At 43.4% G+C, this 24,459-nt stretch overlaps 1 protein-coding gene and 28 non-coding genes across 29 annotated transcripts in view; 9 read left to right on the plus strand and 20 right to left on the minus strand.

Annotated features, from left to right (window-relative positions):
- The window catches only part of LOC131707274 (uncharacterized), a 118,379-nt gene extending 98,341 nt beyond the window's left edge, over positions 1–20,038 (minus strand). Inside the window, exons 1-3 of the mRNA XM_059009613.1 lie at positions 19,079–20,038; positions 18,901–18,982; positions 18,762–18,814 (exon numbers count right to left, since the gene is read on the minus strand). The gene's annotated coding sequence lies outside the window, so the exon portion shown is untranslated. The remainder of the gene's footprint in view (positions 1–18,761; positions 18,815–18,900; positions 18,983–19,078) is intronic.
- On the minus strand, positions 115–209 carry trnai-uau (transfer RNA isoleucine (anticodon UAU)). The gene is made up of 2 exons: positions 172–209; positions 115–150 (listed from the first exon to the last, which is right to left on the minus strand). It is a non-coding gene; the product is annotated as a tRNA-Ile (tRNA).
- On the plus strand, positions 402–475 carry trnat-agu (transfer RNA threonine (anticodon AGU)). The gene has a single exon. It is a non-coding gene; the product is annotated as a tRNA-Thr (tRNA).
- Positions 715–796, minus strand: trnas-gcu (transfer RNA serine (anticodon GCU)). Its single transcript has one exon. It is a non-coding gene; the product is annotated as a tRNA-Ser (tRNA).
- trnai-uau (transfer RNA isoleucine (anticodon UAU)) lies at positions 1,239–1,333 on the minus strand. Its single transcript has 2 exons — positions 1,296–1,333; positions 1,239–1,274 (listed from the first exon to the last, which is right to left on the minus strand). It is a non-coding gene; the product is annotated as a tRNA-Ile (tRNA).
- trnat-agu (transfer RNA threonine (anticodon AGU)) lies at positions 1,526–1,599 on the plus strand. The gene has a single exon. It is a non-coding gene; the product is annotated as a tRNA-Thr (tRNA).
- trnas-gcu (transfer RNA serine (anticodon GCU)) lies at positions 1,839–1,920 on the minus strand. Its single transcript has one exon. It is a non-coding gene; the product is annotated as a tRNA-Ser (tRNA).
- Positions 2,367–2,461, minus strand: trnai-uau (transfer RNA isoleucine (anticodon UAU)). The gene is made up of 2 exons: positions 2,424–2,461; positions 2,367–2,402 (listed from the first exon to the last, which is right to left on the minus strand). It is a non-coding gene; the product is annotated as a tRNA-Ile (tRNA).
- On the plus strand, positions 2,654–2,727 carry trnat-agu (transfer RNA threonine (anticodon AGU)). Its single transcript has one exon. It is a non-coding gene; the product is annotated as a tRNA-Thr (tRNA).
- Positions 2,967–3,048, minus strand: trnas-gcu (transfer RNA serine (anticodon GCU)). The gene has a single exon. It is a non-coding gene; the product is annotated as a tRNA-Ser (tRNA).
- trnai-uau (transfer RNA isoleucine (anticodon UAU)) lies at positions 3,491–3,585 on the minus strand. Its single transcript has 2 exons — positions 3,548–3,585; positions 3,491–3,526 (listed from the first exon to the last, which is right to left on the minus strand). It is a non-coding gene; the product is annotated as a tRNA-Ile (tRNA).
- trnat-agu (transfer RNA threonine (anticodon AGU)) lies at positions 3,778–3,851 on the plus strand. Its single transcript has one exon. It is a non-coding gene; the product is annotated as a tRNA-Thr (tRNA).
- On the minus strand, positions 4,091–4,172 carry trnas-gcu (transfer RNA serine (anticodon GCU)). Its single transcript has one exon. It is a non-coding gene; the product is annotated as a tRNA-Ser (tRNA).
- trnai-uau (transfer RNA isoleucine (anticodon UAU)) lies at positions 4,617–4,711 on the minus strand. The gene is made up of 2 exons: positions 4,674–4,711; positions 4,617–4,652 (listed from the first exon to the last, which is right to left on the minus strand). It is a non-coding gene; the product is annotated as a tRNA-Ile (tRNA).
- On the plus strand, positions 4,904–4,977 carry trnat-agu (transfer RNA threonine (anticodon AGU)). Its single transcript has one exon. It is a non-coding gene; the product is annotated as a tRNA-Thr (tRNA).
- trnas-gcu (transfer RNA serine (anticodon GCU)) lies at positions 5,217–5,298 on the minus strand. The gene has a single exon. It is a non-coding gene; the product is annotated as a tRNA-Ser (tRNA).
- Positions 5,741–5,835, minus strand: trnai-uau (transfer RNA isoleucine (anticodon UAU)). The gene is made up of 2 exons: positions 5,798–5,835; positions 5,741–5,776 (listed from the first exon to the last, which is right to left on the minus strand). It is a non-coding gene; the product is annotated as a tRNA-Ile (tRNA).
- trnat-agu (transfer RNA threonine (anticodon AGU)) lies at positions 6,028–6,101 on the plus strand. Its single transcript has one exon. It is a non-coding gene; the product is annotated as a tRNA-Thr (tRNA).
- trnas-gcu (transfer RNA serine (anticodon GCU)) lies at positions 6,341–6,422 on the minus strand. The gene has a single exon. It is a non-coding gene; the product is annotated as a tRNA-Ser (tRNA).
- Positions 6,869–6,963, minus strand: trnai-uau (transfer RNA isoleucine (anticodon UAU)). The gene is made up of 2 exons: positions 6,926–6,963; positions 6,869–6,904 (listed from the first exon to the last, which is right to left on the minus strand). It is a non-coding gene; the product is annotated as a tRNA-Ile (tRNA).
- Positions 7,156–7,229, plus strand: trnat-agu (transfer RNA threonine (anticodon AGU)). Its single transcript has one exon. It is a non-coding gene; the product is annotated as a tRNA-Thr (tRNA).
- On the minus strand, positions 7,469–7,550 carry trnas-gcu (transfer RNA serine (anticodon GCU)). The gene has a single exon. It is a non-coding gene; the product is annotated as a tRNA-Ser (tRNA).
- trnai-uau (transfer RNA isoleucine (anticodon UAU)) lies at positions 7,997–8,091 on the minus strand. Its single transcript has 2 exons — positions 8,054–8,091; positions 7,997–8,032 (listed from the first exon to the last, which is right to left on the minus strand). It is a non-coding gene; the product is annotated as a tRNA-Ile (tRNA).
- trnat-agu (transfer RNA threonine (anticodon AGU)) lies at positions 8,284–8,357 on the plus strand. The gene has a single exon. It is a non-coding gene; the product is annotated as a tRNA-Thr (tRNA).
- On the minus strand, positions 8,597–8,678 carry trnas-gcu (transfer RNA serine (anticodon GCU)). The gene has a single exon. It is a non-coding gene; the product is annotated as a tRNA-Ser (tRNA).
- trnai-uau (transfer RNA isoleucine (anticodon UAU)) lies at positions 9,125–9,219 on the minus strand. The gene is made up of 2 exons: positions 9,182–9,219; positions 9,125–9,160 (listed from the first exon to the last, which is right to left on the minus strand). It is a non-coding gene; the product is annotated as a tRNA-Ile (tRNA).
- Positions 9,412–9,485, plus strand: trnat-agu (transfer RNA threonine (anticodon AGU)). The gene has a single exon. It is a non-coding gene; the product is annotated as a tRNA-Thr (tRNA).
- trnas-gcu (transfer RNA serine (anticodon GCU)) lies at positions 9,725–9,806 on the minus strand. Its single transcript has one exon. It is a non-coding gene; the product is annotated as a tRNA-Ser (tRNA).
- Positions 10,249–10,343, minus strand: trnai-uau (transfer RNA isoleucine (anticodon UAU)). Its single transcript has 2 exons — positions 10,306–10,343; positions 10,249–10,284 (listed from the first exon to the last, which is right to left on the minus strand). It is a non-coding gene; the product is annotated as a tRNA-Ile (tRNA).
- Positions 20,039–24,459: the final 4,421 nt, after the last annotated feature.

Below are 24,459 nucleotides of genomic sequence, written 5' to 3' on the forward strand. Positions count from 1 at the left end.
TATGTCTGCGTGTGCGGATATTATTTTATTCCTATTTTCTACCAAATCTCACACTTGATGAACATTATCGTTGAAGCAAAACCTACTGGAATAAACTGACCGAGAAAAGGGAAGTGCTCCAGGTGAGCCTCGAACTCACAACCTCGGCATTGCTCTGCAGACATACTGCTATATAAGTACCGCGCGCTAACCGATTGCGCCACTGGAGCGTCAGCAGGAGCCGGCTGACAAACTTAGGAAATCCCTCCAAATGGAAGGCAGATCTTGGGACTGCAACAAAGCCCTTCACTTCAGCAAGCCAGGAGCCGGCTGACACACTTAGGAAATCCCTCTACATGGCCGGCAGATCTTGGGACTGTGCAACAAAGCCCTTCACTTCAGCAAGCTGCAGGCAGGGCCAGGGTGCTGTGGCTTAGTTGGTTAAAGTGCCTGTCTAGTAAACAGGAGATCCTGGGTTCGAATCCCAGCAGCACCTCCATGTTCTCAATTTGTTTATTAAAAACAACCACAAAAGAAAATGATTTGAATTTTAAAGTGTAAACGAAGGAGAAAATCTTGCGAGACTGCTGGAACTCAGCCACAACCTTTTAGTCACGCCACGCAGCACAGCTCAGCACGGTCCAACGCGCTATCTGTAGTGCCACAGAGCTAAACGCAGGTCAAAGCTGCACAGGGAAGGAGAGCCGAGGCCACGGAGGAAAAAGTGCCAAAAGCCGACGAGGATGGGATTCGAACCCACGCGTGCAGAGCACAATGGATTAGCAGTCCATCGCCTTAACCACTCGGCCACCTCATCTGCCGTGCTGCGTGCTGTCAAAGAAGAGCTACATTTCAGGATGAAACCCTGGAACGTGAGCAGTTGTCTCAGAAATAAAAGGGATCAATTGCATCAAACTGGTGGGCAGCTGTCCGTGGTAGAGCTCATGCTTTGCATGTATGAGGCCCCGGGCTCAATCCCTGGCATCTCCAAGCCCTTTTTCTTCCCCCTTCACTAAAATCATATTTTGTGATCAGAAGCAAACTCTTACACCTCCTTTCAGGCTTTTTCAAATATTCATTCATTCATTCATTCATTCATTCAATCTATCTGTCTTTTGACTTGTAAATATATACATAAATATAGGTATGTCTGCGTGTGCGGATATTATTTTATTCCTATTTTCTACCAAATCTCACACTTGATGAACATTATCGTTGAAGCAAAACCTACTGGAATAAACTGACCGAGAAAAGGGAAGTGCTCCAGGTGAGCCTCGAACTCACAACCTCGGCATTGCTCTGCAGACATACTGCTATATAAGTACCGCGCGCTAACCGATTGCGCCACTGGAGCGTCAGCAGGAGCCGGCTGACAAACTTAGGAAATCCCTCCAAATGGAAGGCAGATCTTGGGACTGCAACAAAGCCCTTCACTTCAGCAAGCCAGGAGCCGGCTGACACACTTAGGAAATCCCTCTACATGGCCGGCAGATCTTGGGACTGTGCAACAAAGCCCTTCACTTCAGCAAGCTGCAGGCAGGGCCAGGGTGCTGTGGCTTAGTTGGTTAAAGTGCCTGTCTAGTAAACAGGAGATCCTGGGTTCGAATCCCAGCAGCACCTCCATGTTCTCAATTTGTTTATTAAAAACAACCACAAAAGAAAATGATTTGAATTTTAAAGTGTAAACGAAGGAGAAAATCTTGCGAGACTGCTGGAACTCAGCCACAACCTTTTAGTCACGCCACGCAGCACAGCTCAGCGCGGTCCAACGCGCTATCTGTAGTGCCACAGAGCTAAACGCAGGTCAAAGCTGCACAGGGAAGGAGAGCCGAGGCCACGGAGGAAAAAGTGCCAAAAGCCGACGAGGATGGGATTCGAACCCACGCGTGCAGAGCACAATGGATTAGCAGTCCATCGCCTTAACCACTCGGCCACCTCATCTGCCGTGCTGCGTGCTGTCAAAGAAGAGCTACATTTCAGGATGAAACCCTGGAACGTGAGCAGTTGTCTCAGAAATAAAAGGGATCAATTGCATCAAACTGGTGGGCAGCTGTCCGTGGTAGAGCTCATGCTTTGCATGTATGAGGCCCCGGGCTCAATCCCTGGCATCTCCAAGCCCTTTTTCTTCCCCCTTCACTAAAATCATATTTTGTGATCAGAAGCAAACTCTTACACCTCCTTTCAGGCTTTTTCAAATATTCATTCATTCATTCATTCATTCATTCATTCAATCTATCTGTCTTTTGACTTGTAAATATATACATAAATATAGGTATGTCTGCGTGTGCGGATATTATTTTATTCCTATTTTCTACCAAATCTCACACTTGATGAACATTATCGTTGAAGCAAAACCTACTGGAATAAACTGACCGAGAAAAGGGAAGTGCTCCAGGTGAGCCTCGAACTCACAACCTCGGCATTGCTCTGCAGACATACTGCTATATAAGTACCGCGCGCTAACCGATTGCGCCACTGGAGCGTCAGCAGGTGCCGGCTGACAAACTTAGGAAATCCCTCCAAATGGAAGGCAGATCTTGGGACTGCAACAAAGCCCTTCACTTCAGCAAGCCAGGAGCCGGCTGACACACTTAGGAAATCCCTCTACATGGCCGGCAGATCTTGGGACTGTGCAACAAAGCCCTTCACTTCAGCAAGCTGCAGGCAGGGCCAGGGTGCTGTGGCTTAGTTGGTTAAAGTGCCTGTCTAGTAAACAGGAGATCCTGGGTTCGAATCCCAGCAGCACCTCCATGTTCTCAATTTGTTTATTAAAAACAACCACAAAAGAAAATGATTTGAATTTTAAAGTGTAAACGAAGGAGAAAATCTTGCGAGACTGCTGGAACTCAGCCACAACCTTTTAGTCACGCCACGCAGCACAGCTCAGCACGGTCCAACGCGCTATCTGTAGTGCCACAGAGCTAAACGCAGGTCAAAGCTGCACAGGGAAGGAGAGCCGAGGCCACGGAGGAAAAAGTGCCAAAAGCCGACGAGGATGGGATTCGAACCCACGCGTGCAGAGCACAATGGATTAGCAGTCCATCGCCTTAACCACTCGGCCACCTCATCTGCCGTGCTGCGTGCTGTCAAAGAAGAGCTACATTTCAGGATGAAACCCTGGAACGTGAGCAGTTGTCTCAGAAATAAAAGGGATCAATTGCATCAAACTGGTGGGCAGCTGTCCGTGGTAGAGCTCATGCTTTGCATGTATGAGGCCCCGGGCTCAATCCCTGGCATCTCCAAGCCCTTTTTCTTCCCCCTTCACTAAAATCATATTTTGTGATCAGAAGCAAACTCTTACACCTCCTTTCAGGCTTTTTCAAATATTCATTCATTCATTCATTCATTCATTCAATCTATCTGTCTTTTGACTTGTAAATATATACATAAATATAGGTATGTCTGCGTGTGCGGATATTATTTTATTCCTATTTTCTACCAAATCTCACACTTGATGAACATTATCGTTGAAGCAAAACCTACTGGAATAAACTGACCGAGAAAAGGGAAGTGCTCCAGGTGAGCCTCGAACTCACAACCTCGGCATTGCTCTGCAGACATACTGCTATATAAGTACCGCGCGCTAACCGATTGCGCCACTGGAGCGTCAGCAGGAGCCGGCTGACAAACTTAGGAAATCCCTCCAAATGGAAGGCAGATCTTGGGACTGCAACAAAGCCCTTCACTTCAGCAAGCCAGGAGCCGGCTGACACACTTAGGAAATCCCTCTACATGGCCGGCAGATCTTGGGACTGTGCAACAAAGCCCTTCACTTCAGCAAGCTGCAGGCAGGGCCAGGGTGCTGTGGCTTAGTTGGTTAAAGTGCCTGTCTAGTAAACAGGAGATCCTGGGTTCGAATCCCAGCAGCACCTCCATGTTCTCAATTTGTTTATTAAAAACAACCACAAAAGAAAATGATTTGAATTTTAAAGTGTAAACGAAGGAGAAAATCTTGCGAGACTGCTGGAACTCAGCCACAACCTTTTAGTCACGCCACGCAGCACAGCTCAGCGCGGTCCAACGCGCTATCTGTAGTGCCACAGAGCTAAACGCAGGTCAAAGCTGCACAGGGAAGGAGAGCCGAGGCCACGGAGGAAAAAGTGCCAAAAGCCGACGAGGATGGGATTCGAACCCACGCGTGCAGAGCACAATGGATTAGCAGTCCATCGCCTTAACCACTCGGCCACCTCATCTGCCGTGCTGCGTGCTGTCAAAGAAGAGCTACATTTCAGGATGAAACCCTGGAACGTGAGCAGTTGTCAGAAATAAAAGGGATCAATTGCATCAAACTGGTGGGCAGCTGTCCGTGGTAGAGCTCATGCTTTGCATGTATGAGGCCCCGGGCTCAATCCCTGGCATCTCCAAGCCCTTTTTCTTCCCCCTTCACTAAAATCATATTTTGTGATCAGAAGCAAACTCTTACACCTCCTTTCAGGCTTTTTCAAATATTCATTCATTCATTCATTCATTCATTCATTCAATCTATCTGTCTTTTGACTTGTAAATATATACATAAATATAGGTATGTCTGCGTGTGCGGATATTATTTTATTCCTATTTTCTACCAAATCTCACACTTGATGAACATTATCGTTGAAGCAAAACCTACTGGAATAAACTGACCGAGAAAAGGGAAGTGCTCCAGGTGAGCCTCGAACTCACAACCTCGGCATTGCTCTGCAGACATACTGCTATATAAGTACCGCGCGCTAACCGATTGCGCCACTGGAGCGTCAGCAGGTGCCGGCTGACAAACTTAGGAAATCCCTCCAAATGGAAGGCAGATCTTGGGACTGCAACAAAGCCCTTCACTTCAGCAAGCCAGGAGCCGGCTGACACACTTAGGAAATCCCTCTACATGGCCGGCAGATCTTGGGACTGTGCAACAAAGCCCTTCACTTCAGCAAGCTGCAGGCAGGGCCAGGGTGCTGTGGCTTAGTTGGTTAAAGTGCCTGTCTAGTAAACAGGAGATCCTGGGTTCGAATCCCAGCAGCACCTCCATGTTCTCAATTTGTTTATTAAAAACAACCACAAAAGAAAATGATTTGAATTTTAAAGTGTAAACGAAGGAGAAAATCTTGCGAGACTGCTGGAACTCAGCCACAACCTTTTAGTCACGCCACGCAGCACAGCTCAGCACGGTCCAACGCGCTATCTGTAGTGCCACAGAGCTAAACGCAGGTCAAAGCTGCACAGGGAAGGAGAGCCGAGGCCACGGAGGAAAAAGTGCCAAAAGCCGACGAGGATGGGATTCGAACCCACGCGTGCAGAGCACAATGGATTAGCAGTCCATCGCCTTAACCACTCGGCCACCTCATCTGCCGTGCTGCGTGCTGTCAAAGAAGAGCTACATTTCAGGATGAAACCCTGGAACGTGAGCAGTTGTCTCAGAAATAAAAGGGATCAATTGCATCAAACTGGTGGGCAGCTGTCCGTGGTAGAGCTCATGCTTTGCATGTATGAGGCCCCGGGCTCAATCCCTGGCATCTCCAAGCCCTTTTTCTTCCCCCTTCACTAAAATCATATTTTGTGATCAGAAGCAAACTCTTACACCTCCTTTCAGGCTTTTTCAAATATTCATTCATTCATTCATTCATTCATTCAATCTATCTGTCTTTTGACTTGTAAATATATACATAAATATAGGTATGTCTGCGTGTGCGGATATTATTTTATTCCTATTTTCTACCAAATCTCACACTTGATGAACATTATCGTTGAAGCAAAACCTACTGGAATAAACTGACCGAGAAAAGGGAAGTGCTCCAGGTGAGCCTCGAACTCACAACCTCGGCATTGCTCTGCAGACATACTGCTATATAAGTACCGCGCGCTAACCGATTGCGCCACTGGAGCGTCAGCAGGAGCCGGCTGACAAACTTAGGAAATCCCTCCAAATGGAAGGCAGATCTTGGGACTGCAACAAAGCCCTTCACTTCAGCAAGCCAGGAGCCGGCTGACACACTTAGGAAATCCCTCTACATGGCCGGCAGATCTTGGGACTGTGCAACAAAGCCCTTCACTTCAGCAAGCTGCAGGCAGGGCCAGGGTGCTGTGGCTTAGTTGGTTAAAGTGCCTGTCTAGTAAACAGGAGATCCTGGGTTCGAATCCCAGCAGCACCTCCATGTTCTCAATTTGTTTATTAAAAACAACCACAAAAGAAAATGATTTGAATTTTAAAGTGTAAACGAAGGAGAAAATCTTGCGAGACTGCTGGAACTCAGCCACAACCTTTTAGTCACGCCACGCAGCACAGCTCAGCGCGGTCCAACGCGCTATCTGTAGTGCCACAGAGCTAAACGCAGGTCAAAGCTGCACAGGGAAGGAGAGCCGAGGCCACGGAGGAAAAAGTGCCAAAAGCCGACGAGGATGGGATTCGAACCCACGCGTGCAGAGCACAATGGATTAGCAGTCCATCGCCTTAACCACTCGGCCACCTCATCTGCCGTGCTGCGTGCTGTCAAAGAAGAGCTACATTTCAGGATGAAACCCTGGAACGTGAGCAGTTGTCTCAGAAATAAAAGGGATCAATTGCATCAAACTGGTGGGCAGCTGTCCGTGGTAGAGCTCATGCTTTGCATGTATGAGGCCCCGGGCTCAATCCCTGGCATCTCCAAGCCCTTTTTCTTCCCCCTTCACTAAAATCATATTTTGTGATCAGAAGCAAACTCTTACACCTCCTTTCAGGCTTTTTCAAATATTCATTCATTCATTCATTCATTCATTCATTCAATCTATCTGTCTTTTGACTTGTAAATATATACATAAATATAGGTATGTCTGCGTGTGCGGATATTATTTTATTCCTATTTTCTACCAAATCTCACACTTGATGAACATTATCGTTGAAGCAAAACCTACTGGAATAAACTGACCGAGAAAAGGGAAGTGCTCCAGGTGAGCCTCGAACTCACAACCTCGGCATTGCTCTGCAGACATACTGCTATATAAGTACCGCGCGCTAACCGATTGCGCCACTGGAGCGTCAGCAGGAGCCGGCTGACAAACTTAGGAAATCCCTCCAAATGGAAGGCAGATCTTGGGACTGCAACAAAGCCCTTCACTTCAGCAAGCCAGGAGCCGGCTGACACACTTAGGAAATCCCTCTACATGGCCGGCAGATCTTGGGACTGTGCAACAAAGCCCTTCACTTCAGCAAGCTGCAGGCAGGGCCAGGGTGCTGTGGCTTAGTTGGTTAAAGTGCCTGTCTAGTAAACAGGAGATCCTGGGTTCGAATCCCAGCAGCACCTCCATGTTCTCAATTTGTTTATTAAAAACAACCACAAAAGAAAATGATTTGAATTTTAAAGTGTAAACGAAGGAGAAAATCTTGCGAGACTGCTGGAACTCAGCCACAACCTTTTAGTCACGCCACGCAGCACAGCTCAGCACGGTCCAACGCGCTATCTGTAGTGCCACAGAGCTAAACGCAGGTCAAAGCTGCACAGGGAAGGAGAGCCGAGGCCACGGAGGAAAAAGTGCCAAAAGCCGACGAGGATGGGATTCGAACCCACGCGTGCAGAGCACAATGGATTAGCAGTCCATCGCCTTAACCACTCGGCCACCTCATCTGCCGTGCTGCGTGCTGTCAAAGAAGAGCTACATTTCAGGATGAAACCCTGGAACGTGAGCAGTTGTCTCAGAAATAAAAGGGATCAATTGCATCAAACTGGTGGGCAGCTGTCCGTGGTAGAGCTCATGCTTTGCATGTATGAGGCCCCGGGCTCAATCCCTGGCATCTCCAAGCCCTTTTTCTTCCCCCTTCACTAAAATCATATTTTGTGATCAGAAGCAAACTCTTACACCTCCTTTCAGGCTTTTTCAAATATTCATTCATTCATTCATTCATTCATTCATTCAATCTATCTGTCTTTTGACTTGTAAATATATACATAAATATAGGTATGTCTGCGTGTGCGGATATTATTTTATTCCTATTTTCTACCAAATCTCACACTTGATGAACATTATCGTTGAAGCAAAACCTACTGGAATAAACTGACCGAGAAAAGGGAAGTGCTCCAGGTGAGCCTCGAACTCACAACCTCGGCATTGCTCTGCAGACATACTGCTATATAAGTACCGCGCGCTAACCGATTGCGCCACTGGAGCGTCAGCAGGAGCCGGCTGACAAACTTAGGAAATCCCTCCAAATGGAAGGCAGATCTTGGGACTGCAACAAAGCCCTTCACTTCAGCAAGCCAGGAGCCGGCTGACACACTTAGGAAATCCCTCTACATGGCCGGCAGATCTTGGGACTGTGCAACAAAGCCCTTCACTTCAGCAAGCTGCAGGCAGGGCCAGGGTGCTGTGGCTTAGTTGGTTAAAGTGCCTGTCTAGTAAACAGGAGATCCTGGGTTCGAATCCCAGCAGCACCTCCATGTTCTCAATTTGTTTATTAAAAACAACCACAAAAGAAAATGATTTGAATTTTAAAGTGTAAACGAAGGAGAAAATCTTGCGAGACTGCTGGAACTCAGCCACAACCTTTTAGTCACGCCACGCAGCACAGCTCAGCACGGTCCAACGCGCTATCTGTAGTGCCACAGAGCTAAACGCAGGTCAAAGCTGCACAGGGAAGGAGAGCCGAGGCCACGGAGGAAAAAGTGCCAAAAGCCGACGAGGATGGGATTCGAACCCACGCGTGCAGAGCACAATGGATTAGCAGTCCATCGCCTTAACCACTCGGCCACCTCATCTGCCGTGCTGCGTGCTGTCAAAGAAGAGCTACATTTCAGGATGAAACCCTGGAACGTGAGCAGTTGTCTCAGAAATAAAAGGGATCAATTGCATCAAACTGGTGGGCAGCTGTCCGTGGTAGAGCTCATGCTTTGCATGTATGAGGCCCCGGGCTCAATCCCTGGCATCTCCAAGCCCTTTTTCTTCCCCCTTCACTAAAATCATATTTTGTGATCAGAAGCAAACTCTTACACCTCCTTTCAGGCTTTTTCAAATATTCATTCATTCATTCATTCATTCATTCATTCAATCTATCTGTCTTTTGACTTGTAAATATATACATAAATATAGGTATGTCTGCGTGTGCGGATATTATTTTATTCCTATTTTCTACCAAATCTCACACTTGATGAACATTATCGTTGAAGCAAAACCTACTGGAATAAACTGACCGAGAAAAGGGAAGTGCTCCAGGTGAGCCTCGAACTCACAACCTCGGCATTGCTCTGCAGACATACTGCTATATAAGTACCGCGCGCTAACCGATTGCGCCACTGGAGCGTCAGCAGGAGCCGGCTGACAAACTTAGGAAATCCCTCCAAATGGAAGGCAGATCTTGGGACTGCAACAAAGCCCTTCACTTCAGCAAGCCAGGAGCCGGCTGACACACTTAGGAAATCCCTCTACATGGCCGGCAGATCTTGGGACTGTGCAACAAAGCCCTTCACTTCAGCAAGCTGCAGGCAGGGCCAGGGTGCTGTGGCTTAGTTGGTTAAAGTGCCTGTCTAGTAAACAGGAGATCCTGGGTTCGAATCCCAGCAGCACCTCCATGTTCTCAATTTGTTTATTAAAAACAACCACAAAAGAAAATGATTTGAATTTTAAAGTGTAAACGAAGGAGAAAATCTTGCGAGACTGCTGGAACTCAGCCACAACCTTTTAGTCACGCCACGCAGCACAGCTCAGCACGGTCCAACGCGCTATCTGTAGTGCCACAGAGCTAAACGCAGGTCAAAGCTGCACAGGGAAGGAGAGCCGAGGCCACGGAGGAAAAAGTGCCAAAAGCCGACGAGGATGGGATTCGAACCCACGCGTGCAGAGCACAATGGATTAGCAGTCCATCGCCTTAACCACTCGGCCACCTCATCTGCCGTGCTGCGTGCTGTCAAAGAAGAGCTACATTTCAGGATGAAACCCTGGAACGTGAGCAGTTGTCTCAGAAATAAAAGGGATCAATTGCATCAAACTGGTGGGCAGCTGTCCGTGGTAGAGCTCATGCTTTGCATGTATGAGGCCCCGGGCTCAATCCCTGGCATCTCCAAGCCCTTTTTCTTCCCCCTTCACTAAAATCATATTTTGTGATCAGAAGCAAACTCTTACACCTCCTTTCAGGCTTTTTCAAATATTCATTCATTCATTCATTCATTCATTCAATCTATCTGTCTTTTGACTTGTAAATATATACATAAATATAGGTATGTCTGCGTGTGCGGATATTATTTTATTCCTATTTTCTACCAAATCTCACACTTGATGAACATTATCGTTGAAGCAAAACCTACTGGAATAAACTGACCGAGAAAAGGGAAGTGCTCCAGGTGAGCCTCGAACTCACAACCTCGGCATTGCTCTGCAGACATACTGCTATATAAGTACCGCGCGCTAACCGATTGCGCCACTGGAGCGTCAGCAGGAGCCGGCTGACAAACTTAGGAAATCAAGCAAGGCCTTCTGGGTACACTGGCAGAACAGCAGAACAGGCTGTCCATCAGTTAGGCAGACCTGCCTGCCTGCCTTATTTGGAACAAAAAAAAAAAATAACAAAAAGAGCGGGAAAATATACAACCCAGAAAAAGGGAGAGGGAGTCTCTCTCTCTCTCTCTCTCTCTCTCTCTCTCTCTCTCTCTCTCGACCTCTCTCGACCTCTCGACCTCTCGACCTCTCTCTCTCTCTCGACCTCTCTCGACCTCTCTCTCTCTCTCGACCTCTCTCGACCTCTCTCGACCTTTCTGTGCACCGTTCCCGGAGGTACTGCAATACCGGGTCGATGCGCGGAGTACATATAAACAGTAGGGGAGACAAGGGACAACCCTGTCTACCACCACATTCCACACAAACCCCATTAACCTCTCAATATCCTCATACAGCAAGCTAACCCAGTTTAGAAACCTGGCATTAAACCTCATCTTTAGGAGGCAGTGTGGTCCAGGGTTTGTCATCAGAAGGTCACCGGTTCTAATCCCACCTCTGCCATTGACTGACTCGCTGTGTGACCCTGAGCAAGTCACTTAACCTCCTTGTGCTAAATCAATGTCCTATTGTAAGTGACTCCCCAAATAATGCACAGTTCACAGCCTGCCTCTGTGTTATATAAAAATAGCAGACTGTCCCTGGCATAGCAGATACAATCTCGCAATAGCAGGTTATCCATCTACCTGGAGCAGCATGGGTCTGGTCAGGGCTAATAACTGCCTCAATTACTTCTTTCATCCTTGAGTTTAAAACTCAGGCAAAACATTTATAGTCCACATTTAACAAAGTGATTGATCGGCCGCCAGTTCTTTAGCTCTGTTTTATCATTCTTTTTAAAAATTAAAGTCACAATACCCTCTCTAAAAGAATCAGGCATAAGTCCTTGTTTTTCCAACTCTTGAATATAAAAAGCAAATCAGGTCCCACAGTGTCCCTGTCACAAAGACGGCCGGAGTGGGTGGCGTCAGACCAGAGCCAGGAAATAAATAAACAAAACGAGAGGTAGAGTTTGGTGAAGCTGAGCGAATTATTTCGCTCAGCATTTAATAAACAAAACAGAAAATAAAAGGTTTGAAACAAAAACACAAAACAGGACACGGCACTTGTAGCCAAAATAAACAGACAAACAAAACGAACTAACACTTAACAAACGGTGCACGGAGACAAACAAACACGGTGAGAACAAACACTTTACGTTTTATTTTGCTTTTCTTTCTCCTTCTCTCTCTCCCGTTCTCCACTCTCGAACACCCAACCCCGAGTGAATGCTACGTGTCTCTATATATACTGTTGTGCTGGGATTCAATTACTAATTAATTATTCACTTGAATCCCAGCACGTGAATTAATTCTGTGCAACCCGGTGCTCACATATTACATTTTACCAGCACGTGAAGTGATTTGTGCCCTCCTCGTGCCTAAATACAAATCTACCTTTTTAAATCACACGTGAAACACAGACCCGTTTATATCCTGTGTACCAATGACTATACACCGACATTAACACACGCACGCAACACACAAATGCACACAGGGACGGGGCACATTGCCACAGTCCCATAATATAGAACAGAACTCCACTGGCAACCCATCCCTCCAGGAGTTTTCCCTTTTTTAAACCCTTTCATGGTCTCAGTCAATTCAGTGATTTCCAGGTCTCTCCCAAACCTCTTCCCATCCAATACAGTATTATCAACATGGTTTCAGAACCCATTTAACAGGCTGTCATCAATATCCTTTTTACTGAAAAGATATTTATAGGAGGCCCATTTCATGGTAATGGGGTACAAAAAGTGGGACAAGACCAACAAAAAAATAACATTTAAAAACCAGGGAATATAAAACTCTTCTAGTTATCTATAAAGTGTATATTTTCTGTAATGGACAGTGAAAAGTTTTTTTTTTCTGCATTTCATCACCAGAGCTGGTTGAACACCATGATCACTTTATAAAAACGTGTGTAACAGGGACAGACAAAATATCACTTTGAAATAGAAATATTGTTGTTTTAAGACATTTTTTATTGTTTTATAATGAAGAAGGATTAAACTAATTATTTGCCTTTTGATCAAGGGCAGAACAATAAGAAATATATTGGCTACATTAGAATATATATTTAAAATGTGCTATGACCTGAATGATGTAAATTAGATGTTTTGTTAATTACATAATTCTTATAATATATACAATATGTCTTACTGTACATTGGATATCCATCTACATTGATAAACTGAAATACTCAGATAGTTTGTTAAAGCCTAATTATAATTGCGGATGGTTATTTTGAGCCGTTAGTTCTTGCAGTCCTAATAACGTATGTAACAGGAGACGGACACAATTTAGAAAAGGTATAGTAAAACCACATTCATTTACAGAGTGATGTTTGATAATAGAAAACTTTTTTATAATTGTTTATTCCTCATTTCAGAGTAGTAACAAAGTAGTAACATTGAATAAGCCACAACAGGCAAACATGAGATCCAAAAAATAGACCCAACAACTTAGCCTTGTAACAGATCTAATATATGAAGTCATAGTAGACCCTACTCCCCAAAACTATTATGGTGGGTTCAACAAGTTTTTTTTACAATCTGCTCTTCATTGATTATGTAGTCAAGCAGGTGTCAGGCCAGATCGATCTGTTTGGTAACTTGGATGAATTCTGCATGTATCAAACCTTTATGTTATTCAACCCCTCTGTGATGCTCTCGTTTGGAATTTCAACCACCTGAAACAAAAGAAAACATGTAATGCATTGTGGCAATGTGCCCCACCCGTGTGCATTTCTATATTGTATGTTGCGTGTGGTGTGTTAATGTTGGAGTATAGATATGGCTGCACGGGATATAAATGGGTGTGTGCAGCACGAGTTATTTAAAATGTATAGTTGTATTTAGGCACGAGATTGCACTTCACTTCATGTGCATTTAAAGTATTTCATATGTAAGCACGGGGTTGCACAGAATTCGTTCACGTGCTGGGATTGAAGTGAATAATTAATTAGTAATTTAATCCCGGCACAACAGTATATATAGATGCACAAAGCACTAACTCATGTGCATTTAAAGCATTTAATATGTGAGCACGGGGTTGCACAGAATTAGTTAATGTGCTTAGTTAATGGTTAATTAATGCTCGAAGACCAAAGCTGGTGCCTTGCCTGCGGGGTCAATGGACACACGGTGGCGATCTGCCCCTTCCAAGAGGAGGAGGAGCAACCAGCCCAAGAGAGGAAGGTAGGGAGAAGGAACAGAACGGGGAAAGGAAAGCTGCAGCAGCAACAACAGCAACAACCGCAGCAACAGCAGGAGGAGGTCGGGGATGACGGCTGGGAGGTTTTTTTTTTTTAAAGAACCTTGAGGCGAAGTTATGCCCTGGCTGTGGGGCTTTGGGCACACTTTAGCCATATGCCGCACGCAGTATGAAGAAGAGGAACTAGCGTCCAGACGGGGGTACCGCAAGCGTCCAGCGCCCAGACGGGGGGACCGGGAACGTCCAGCGTCCAGACGGGGGGACCGCGAGCGTCTAGACGGGGGACCGCGGGGAATCCAAAGCCCGAGAGTCAGCTGTCCCCATCTCCACCAGCAGAGCAAGAATGCCAGCTGTCCCCATCTCCACCAGCAGAGCAAGAATGCCAGCTGTCCCCATCTCCAAAAGCAGAGCAAGAATGCCAGCTGTCCCCATCTCCACCAGCAGAGCAAGAATGCCAGCTGTCCCCATCTCCACCAGCAGAGGAAAAGTGTTTGCTGGTTGCGCATTCAGAACCGCACCAGTCCCATGCTAGAGAGGGAGAGCCGCACCAGTCGCCTGCAACAGGGGGAGACTACACGCTGCTCCCACCTCCATCGCCAGGAGACAACACGCTGCTCCCACCTCCGTCGCCAGGAGACTGCACGCTGCTCCCACCTCCACCACTTCCTCCACTAGGAGCAGAGCAGCAGGAGCTGCCTCTGCCTCCACCACCTCCACCAGGAGCAGAGCAGCAGGAGCTGCCTCTGCTTCCACCAGCAGAGGGCAGTACCTGCTGGTTCCGTCTTCCCCAATATGGGAGGACTGCTTGCCGCTCCCACCTCCACCACCAGAGGAGCTGGATCTACCTCCATCACCCGAGGGAGAGGAGCTGCAGCTGAGTTTGCCATCGCCCGGGGATGCCTTCACGGCACCGCCCAAGGATGCCTGCCTCGCATCGCCTGGGGCTGCCTGTTGCTCCGCATCACCTGGGGTTGCCTGCTGCTCCGCTTTGCTAAGGGTCGCCGCCAGCTCTGGGGATGTGCTGGGGCTGGAGGATCCAGGCCGGGAGCCATTAAAGGCTCTGCTGCCAGTCGGTAAGCTGACAGCCTTTCCGCTGTCAGCTAGGGAGCCGCTGGTTGTGAAGAGGGGAGAGGAGGTCAGGAGACCACCTTCCCCAGCAGCACTTTCGCTGCCAGAGATACTGTGGCCGGAGCCCACAGTATCTCCGCTGTTTGGCTGCCGGGATTGCCTTGGTCGGAGGAGCCGGCCTGTGCAAGGTCAGGCTTGCCCGTTGTGGGCCAATGGAAGCCTCCGTCCCCACCGCTGGAGCATGGGGAAGACTTGGGGGATTTTAAGGGGGGAAGTGGTCATTAAGGCCATGTGTGCTGCATACAAGGTGGGGTATATGTGGCAATGTGCCCCACCCGTGTGCATTTCTGTGTTATATGTTGTATGTAGTGTGTTAATGTTGGTGTATTGATATTGCTGCACGGGATATAAATGGGTGTGTGTAGCACGAGTTATTTAAAATGTATAGTTGTATTTAGGCACGGGATTGCACTTCACTTCATATGCATTTAAAGTATTTCATATGTAAGCACGGGGTTGCACAGAATTAGTTCACGTGCTGGGATTGAAGTGAATAATTAATTACTAATTTAATCCCGGCACAACAGTATATATAGATGCACAAAGCACTCACTCTGGGTTGTGTGTTCGTGAGTGGAGAACAGGTGAGAGAGAAGGAGATATTTAAAATAACAATTGCTACTACGTGCTGGAGAACCAGCACGGTACTTGTTTGTGTCTGGTTTCACTCGTTTGTCTGTCTGTTTATTGTCTGTTCGTTTTGGCTACTGTGCCGTTTTATTTTACAAAGTGTTTTTGTGTTTGTTCAAACCTTAATAAACCGCGCAGCATCGCTTTCATTCACTATTTCACTCGCAGTGCTGTTTGTTCATTTCCTGGTTCTGACGACACCACTCAGCCAGACTGTCACATACATACATAACTTCAAATACTCAACAAAAGTTAACTTGTAAAACTAGATGTTTGACTAACATTTTACAAAAGTTTCCACTATTCTACATTGATTTATTATGCACTTAAAGGGGGATATCAAGTTGTTTTTTTCTTTTGTGTGTTGCATTTTTCCCATATGCTACAACTGTTTAAGAAAGGTGTATGTATTTTATTTATTTTTTTGACATCCTGACCTCTTTTTTACACTATTAAATTGTAGCCCACTTTGCTGTCTTTCCAAAGATGGCTTCACTTTTACCTTTCAGAAGAACTTCAGAAAATTCCCATCATCCTCCTACTCATCTTACTTAAACAGTACACCTCACTTAAACAGTAGCATGGAAAACATGTAACACACACACACGACTTGATTTCCCTTTAAAGCAGTGCAATAAATACATTTGAAAATGATTCCATCAATACTGTATTGCTTTTGGGCTGCAACTTCAAGGTAGCACAAAACAATTACATCCCAAAAGTAGACAAATCTAAATCTAAAACAAAATGGCCAAAATGGTTTAATAGATCAATTAAAAAAAATATTCAGCGAAAAAAGGCACTTTACAGAGCATTTAAAAGGGACCAAAAACAAAGCACACAGAAAGAGTACTTGGAACTGCAAACACAAGTCAAAAAGGAAGTTAGAAAGGCCAAGAGAGAGATAGAAATCAATATTGCTAAGGGGGCTAAAACCAATTCCAAAATGTTTTTCCAATATTATAACAGCAAGAGAACATTCAAAGAGGAGGTTAAATGTCTAAGAGACACAAATGGCAAAATCATAGATGAAGAAAAAAAAATAGCAAATATATTAAATGATTACTTTTCACAGGTTTTTACAAAGGAGGACACGGACAACATGCCCCACATGTCGACCTGTTCCTATCCAGTTTTAAATAACTTTAACATAACCGAGGCAGAAGTGTTAAAGGGACTAGGAGCTCTTAAAATAAACAAATCCCCTGGGCCGGATGAGATCCTCCCAATAGTACTCAAAGAAATGAAAGAAGTTATTTACAAACCGCTAACCAAGATCATGCAACAGTCTCTTGACACAGGGGTTGTACCAACAGACTGGAAAATAGCAAATGTAATACCAATCCACAAAAAGGGAGACAAAACCGAACCAGGTAACTACAGACCAATAAGCCTGACTTCTATTATATGTAAACTTATGGAAACTATAATAAGATCCAAAATGGAAAATTACTTATATGGTAACAATATCCTGGGAGACAGCCAGCATGGTTTTAGGAAAGGGAGATCATGTCTAACTAACCTGCTTGACTTTTTTGAGGATGCAACATTGAAAATGGATAACTGCAAAGCATATGACATGGTTTATTTAGATTTCCAGAAAGCTTTTGACAAAGTCCCGCATAAAAGATTAATTCTCAAACTGAACGCAGTAGGGATTCAAGGAAATGCATGCACATGGATTAGGGAGTGGTTAACAGGTAGAAAACAGAAAGTACTGATTAGAGGAGAAACCTCGAAATGGAGCGAGGTAACCAGTGGTGTACCACAGAGATCAGTATTAGGTCCTCTGCTATTCCTAATCTACATTAATGATTTAGACTCTGATATAGTAAGCAAACTCGTTAAATTTGCAGACGACACAAAAATAGGAGGAGTGGCAGACACTGTTGAAGCAGCAAAGGTCATTCAAAATGATCTAGACAGCATTCAAAATTGGGCAGACACATGGCAAATGAAATTTAATAGAGAAAAGTGTAAAGTATTGCATGCGGGCAGTAAAAATGTGCATTATAAATATCATATGGGAGATAGTGAAATTGAAGAAGGGAACTATGAAAAAGACCTAGGAGTTTATGTTGACTCAGAAATGTCTTCATCTAGACAATGTGGGGAAGCTATAAAAAAGGCTAACAAGATGCTTGGATATATTGTGAGAAGTGTTGAATTTAAATCAAGGGAAGTAATGTTAAAACTCTACAATGCATTAGTAAGACCTCACCTAGAATATTGTGTTCAGTTCTGGTCACCTCGTTACAAAAAGGATATTGCTGCTCTAGAAAGAGTGCAAAGAAGAGCGACCAGAATTATCCCGGGTTTAAAAGGCATGTCGTATGCAGACAGGCTAAAAGAATTGAATCTATTCAGTCTTGAACAAAGAAGACTACGCGGCGATCTGATTCAAACATTCAAAATCCTAAAAGGTATAGACAATGTCAACCCGGGGGACTTCTTTGACTTGAAAAAAGACAAAAGGACCAGGGGTCATAAATGGAGATTAGATAAAGGGGCATTCAGAACAGAAAATAGGAGGCACTTTTTTTACACAGAGAATTGTGAGGGTCTGGAACCAACTCCCCAGTAATGTTGTTGAAGCTGACACCCTGGGATCCTTCAAGAAGCTGCTTGATGAGATTCTGGGATCAATAAGCTACTAACAACCAAACGAGCAAGATGGGCTGAATGGCCTCCTCTCGTTTGTAAACTTTCTTATGTTCTTATGTTCTTAATTTAATTAGTATACTCCAACAATCATCTTTTGTGAGGAACTAACATTATCAAGTCATCTTTATTTGTGGAATAGTTTTCAAAGTACTGGCAACAAACATTAGATATTCGTTAAGAGTGCAACCATTTCCTCTTCTAAGTGACGCTAGTTTTGAAGAATGTGGTGTATCATGAGTAGACTATGAGCAAATGACAGAGGTCAAACAGAAACATATCAGACTGCTACTCTTTTAGAAGAGAAAACAGAATGCACCCTTAGAAATGATACAACTAAAATAACAAGTTTGGTAAATTGTAAGTATGATTATTTGTTCAATTAAGGGCTTTCTTGAAACACTGGTGAATACTAAAACCATAAATAAATTGAACTTGAACAGTAAATGTACCCAACAGTTTTGTTTACTTACCTCAGCAACACATGGAATACTTTGTCCTGGTTTAATGCCTGAGTGACTAAAATGGGCATGTTTGAAAATCCTAAGTATAAGGATTTATATCCTGAACATCATAACTCATAGAAGTTGCTTTTCATTATTATGTATTTTAACAGTAACTATAAGACTGTCCTTAACAAGAGTGCAAAGAAACTGCAACAAATTCATACCTAGCCCTTACCATCTCTGTTTCCTTGTTCCTTAACATCATTATTCCAGGTTTCTTTCGCACACCTGAATGGTGATTAAAAACATAACAGATTATAACAACTCCACATATAACAATAATTTAAAAAGTATGCAATTCCAGAAAGACTTACCCCTCATGGTCATCCACTGGTGGATTCCCTGTAGACAGTTCATGAACAACCATGATGTTGCTGCTGTTAAAATCCCAAATATCTGAGAAACATAGTAAAATAATGCAAAATCAAGAGTCTTGTCTTAAAATGTGAATTTTTTTTTAAAGCTTACAAATATAAAAACTACCTAGATTACCTTCAGTGTCCTCCACGGAATCCTTTTCTGGTGCTTCACTTCCTTTGGTGAAATCCACTACTTGCAACAAGTCAGGAAGGCATGGGACAAAGGCATGGGACAAAGTGATTTGGTCTCCAATTTTTTTCAAGTGTGTCTTTGCCATCTTTCTGGTAAATACTAGTTTACTCTTTCTGTCTAGTTCATGCAGTGTCTTCTGCATGCAATCTTGAAGAGACTGTCTTTGAGACTGTTGAATTTCAACTCATTTTTCTATGAGAACTGCTCTCTTCCTGGGACTGGCCTTAAAAATCAGTGAGGATACAATATCGGCAGACTTAGATGGATTTTGTGGCATCTGTTTTTTTACTCTATATACTGCTTTCCTTTGTGCACTAGAGTTTACAAAGTTTGGAGAGACAGGAGTAGAGGATGGTGTTGTGCAAGTATTTTTAGGTACTGCAATACATTTCTTATTTTTTCTTTTTTGCATTTTTGCACTTTATCTTTTTCTCTCTCATGTCTTTTTTTTTTTTTTTAGATGACGTTAGCCCGTTGTTCATGCTTTTTCAGCTTCCAGTATTCACTTTGGCTGGTCTTTCTTCAGTTGATCTTGTACAAGGTTGTTTTTTCTGTGGTTCATCAGCAATGCCTTCTGTTTTTCTTTTTTTTTTCTTTCTCTGTATTGCTGCATACATTGTCTTGATTTCTCCCTATTTTCCTGCACTTTCTCCTCTGACATTAGAAGCCTACATTCACGTAACCTTTTAGCTTCACTCACTTTGTGCTCCATCCATTTTTCTGGGTCTTGTTTAATTTTACTTCTATAGCCGCTCATTGTAGCTGCCTTAGCATTTAATGTCCCACTCTCAGAACAAGAGCGAGACACATTGTTTCTTGTGTACCCTCTTAACTTGATTGTCAGTCTCCTCATGTTTTAAGTAAACCTCATTATCCCATTAAATTGTGTGCACGGTTACATAGTTATTCTCAGAAGTGATTACAAGACTTTAGAACCACACTTTATATGTTAGGAAATGGTGTGAAAAACAATATGTTTGTCCCAGTTACAAATATACCCCTCCAAGTAATATAAAGCAAAATAAATATTATGAAGCTTAATAATAATGATTATAGGCTGCATTTATTCTTAAATTCCTATTGTAAAATATATCTACGTTCATAACTTTGGACAGACATATGGTGTCTGTCTGTTACATCCGTGCCTTAAGCAAATCTGTCAAAGTGATCATGGAGGCCATCACAGCTTAAGCATTGGAATTATAACTGTCTAAAAATAATATTAACATATTCTCTTAAAATATCTCAAATATTACTCAACTCTTTTTAGGCATATTATGAGTCAAAATGAACAGTTACATACGAGTTTATGACCTGTATGTAACATTTATAACGTATGTAATTTCTTAGACAGACAACATACCTTCCTGCTGCTTTATGCCATGTGAAGACTAAGGCTCTTGTTACACGAATCACTGCGCATGTTGTCTGTGACGTCACCGCGAGGGATTTGACCTGTCACACGACACAACTAACAGTTAACTCGCATTCGATACAAATTGCCTTTAATCCAAGCAATATCCAATCATATTCAAGAACTACGTCACATGGTTCTGGTTTTCAGGTCATAGACTTACAAATACCAAGCATCAGTACAACTATTTAGTATTACTGTCATCTTTAAATAATTGAACAACTAATAATTATAACAATAAAGTAGTAACGTTTACAGAATAAAAGCAAATAAACCAAATATGTAAAACTCAATTTAACGTACAGTACTACACGTAGATAACAATGAACGGTAATTCTTAATTTCTTTAAATGCTGTAAAATACCTGCTGTTATATGCTGTTCCCGTGCCATTAACGCCTAGAATCGCACTGAGTTCAGAGAGCCTCTCGTTTTCCTCTTCTAAAATATTGTTCATCCCTCGGATCCCAGAGGAATTTGTGCTCTAAACAGTTCAATTAGAATAATTAAATCCACCTTCATTACAGAAAGCAGTATATATATATATATATATATATATATATATATATATATATATATATATATATATATATATATATATATATATGTCAAAATAAAAACGTCCTTTTATGGTTATATTATCACAGTGCTGCGGAGTAACAGTTTAAAAAAAGGTAACAAAATAACATAATATGGACATCGGTTTAGCAGAGTTACAAGAGCTACGTTTTTATTCCCCTATTATTATTATTATTATTATTATTATTATTATTATTATTATTATTGCTGTCTTTTATACAAAGGTATTTTAAATATTAAGAAGGGTAGATCTGAACAAAGGTGCAGTTCGGGCGTAGTTAACGATAGTTGGACAAAGATTTTAAGTAGTTTTAAAAACTTGTTAAAAGTAACTCTCCCAGCATTGGTTGTTATCAAAATAGTCCACTACCAAAATAACGATGTGTTGACCAACCTTCATAAAACTCGTATTTCTTTCTCCTGAGTCCAGGTAATTGCGGCTTTCGTTTCAATTTCAACTGTTGTTTTCACTGTAGCAGACAGAATCAGGTGACACACACCAGTGCTCTGACTGGACATTGCCTGGAACCTGCTGCTTGGAGTAGGATTGCTGTCCACTCAAGCAATCGCGCTGCCACGCATTTGCCAGAACGTTGACAGTACGTTGTCAGGGCTGTTACACGGGGCAATCCTCACGGGATTTGGTCGCAGGCGATAAAAGTTGCTGGTAAATTGACTCGTGTAACAAGGGCTTAAGTCCCTCTTTTATGATGCCACATGTTCTCCTGTATATATCCCATGATACATGTGGCTTTTTGAAGATTCCAACTTTATTTGTTCAATAAATGCACAAGATTGACATTCGGTAGATTTGTTACTATTTTTGGACAGATATTGCTATTGAAAAGTTTGACCAGTAATAACGTATAAATGCAGGGATACACAATACAACTTAGCATTGCATAATTTGAGTTTAAAGACAGACGTTCATATGATACCCATACCAAATTCATTAATGTCTGTAAACATTGTTAAATTGCCCGGTAACGTATGGAACATGTTTGACAGACATGGTTTCATATACGAAACTAAATTTTAAGAACAACATTTTTACCTAAAGTTAAAAAAAAAAAAACAACAACAACAAACACCCAGACAAAGACCCACAGCTATCCACTTCATTGCATGTCCATCATTACTCACCTGGAGAAAAAATATCTTATACAATGCTAAACTGAAAATCACTCCACCAGAATGTCCCATTTACCACTACAAAAAAGTCTGGACAGTCTTACCATTTATATGAATAACTTTTTTATTATTATTATATTACATGTACACAGACGCAGTTCCACTGAACACTACTGTGTAAACTGGGACATACAAACCTGCAAAACCGAAATGTTTTTTTTTTTCTAAAAGTAATATAAAAAGACTATATATAAAATATGTTTCATATTAGGCACATAAGTTGCTACCCTACCTGTCACTTCAGTTTGCTGCACGCATCTGAGTGCAGCGTGTCCTTGTAGCGTGAGAAACAGAAACTGCATCCCTGAGATAGAGCGGGTCTGTGCAGCCACGTGACCAAACGCGTCATTGATGCGCTGCAGCCCCTTCCTTATCAACGGAAAGATGGAAACGAAGCTTCCCGTGTTTAAAATCTCAGTAACCTATTATGTACTATTAACGTATTAAATACCAATTCATCCCCTTTATTTTGATGCAGTTCATGTGCCGATCTGACATAACAAAAGGAAAATAGAATACGTTGCATGAGTACGACGAGTGCGCATCTTTACGTTGTAGGTGTTTAACGATTATATTTGTGTGAAATTGATCGGTTTTTTTTCAGCATGCATAAAAAATAAAAATGTAATTATTACATGTACTACTTAATATGCTTCATAAGGTGTAGTTGAGTTCAATTTTAGGGACACATTGTGAGTCAGTGTAAAGTAATATTTAGTGAGCGTTCAAGACCCTAGCCAGCGGCACCCGAGGCACGGGCCTCAGTAAAAAATCATAGGAATCTATCCAGGCTCTTTTACACGTTGCTTTGCCGCAAAATAAAATGCATTTTAATCCGTCGTTTTGTGAGTACATGAATCCCTGAGTCCCGCTGATATCTACAGCCACTGCTTTTCAACATCTTTACTATTTACTTATGACGCGTGATTGATGTGTGTAGCAGGCTACTGTCTTTCAATTTAATGTCGTTATTTATTTATTTTTCTCTTTTTTTTCTGACGATGTACCTGCCTTTAAATATGTTTTATGCCGACTCTGTTTTTATTAAAAAAATAAAAACGCCCGGATGAACTTCTGAGCTTTTATTATTATTATTATTTGTTTATTTAGCAGACACCTTTATCCAAGGCGACTTACAGAGACTAGGGTGTGTGAACTATGCATCAGCTGCAGAGTCACTTACAACTACGGAGCACAAGGAGGTTAAGTGACTTGCTCAGGGTCACACACTGAGTCAGTGGCTGAGGTAGGATTTGAACCCGGGACCACCTGGTTACAGGTCATTTTCTTTAACATTTTCTCCCCAATTTGAAATGCCCAATTATTTTTAGGCTCAGCTCACCGCTACCACCCCTGCGCTGACTCGGGAGGGGCGAAGATGAACACACGCTGTCTTCCGAAGCGTGTGCCGTCAGCCGCTCGCTTCTTTACACTCTGCACTCACCGTGCAGCCGCCTCAGAGCTACAGCGTCGGAGGACAACGCAGCTCTGGGCAGCCTACAGGCAAGCCCGCAGGCGCCCGGCCAGACTACAGGGGTCGCTGGTGCGCGGTGAGCCGAGGACACCCTGGCCGACAGCTTCTCATACAGCCAGGCACAGCTTTTCATACAAGCACTGCTTCTCATACAGCCAGACAGAGCTTCTCATACAGACACAGCTTCTCATACAGCCAGACAGAGCTTCTCATACAGACACAGCTTCTCATACAGCCAGACAGAGATTCTCATACAGCCAGGCACAGCTTCTCATACAGACACAGCTTCTCATACAGACACAGCTTCTCATACAGGCACAGCTTTTCATACAAGCACAGCTTCTCATACAGCCAGACAGAGCTTCTCATACAGACACAGCTTCTCATACAGCCAGACAGAGATTCTCATACAGCCAGGCACAGCTTCTCATACAGACACAGCTTCTCATACAGACACAGCTTCTCATACAGGCACAGCTTTTCATACAAGCACAGCTTCTCATACAGCCAGACAGAGCTTCTCATACAGACACAGCTTCTCATACAGACACAGCTTCTCATACAGGCACAGCTTCTCATACAACCAGGCACAGCTTCTCATACAGACACAGCTTCTCATACAGCCAGGCACAGCTTCTCATACAGGCACAGCTTATCATACAAC

The sequence above is a fragment of the Acipenser ruthenus genome, chromosome 39 (genome assembly GCF_902713425.1).
Source record: "Acipenser ruthenus chromosome 39, fAciRut3.2 maternal haplotype, whole genome shotgun sequence".
Classification (NCBI taxonomy): Eukaryota; Metazoa; Chordata; class Actinopteri; order Acipenseriformes; family Acipenseridae; genus Acipenser; species Acipenser ruthenus.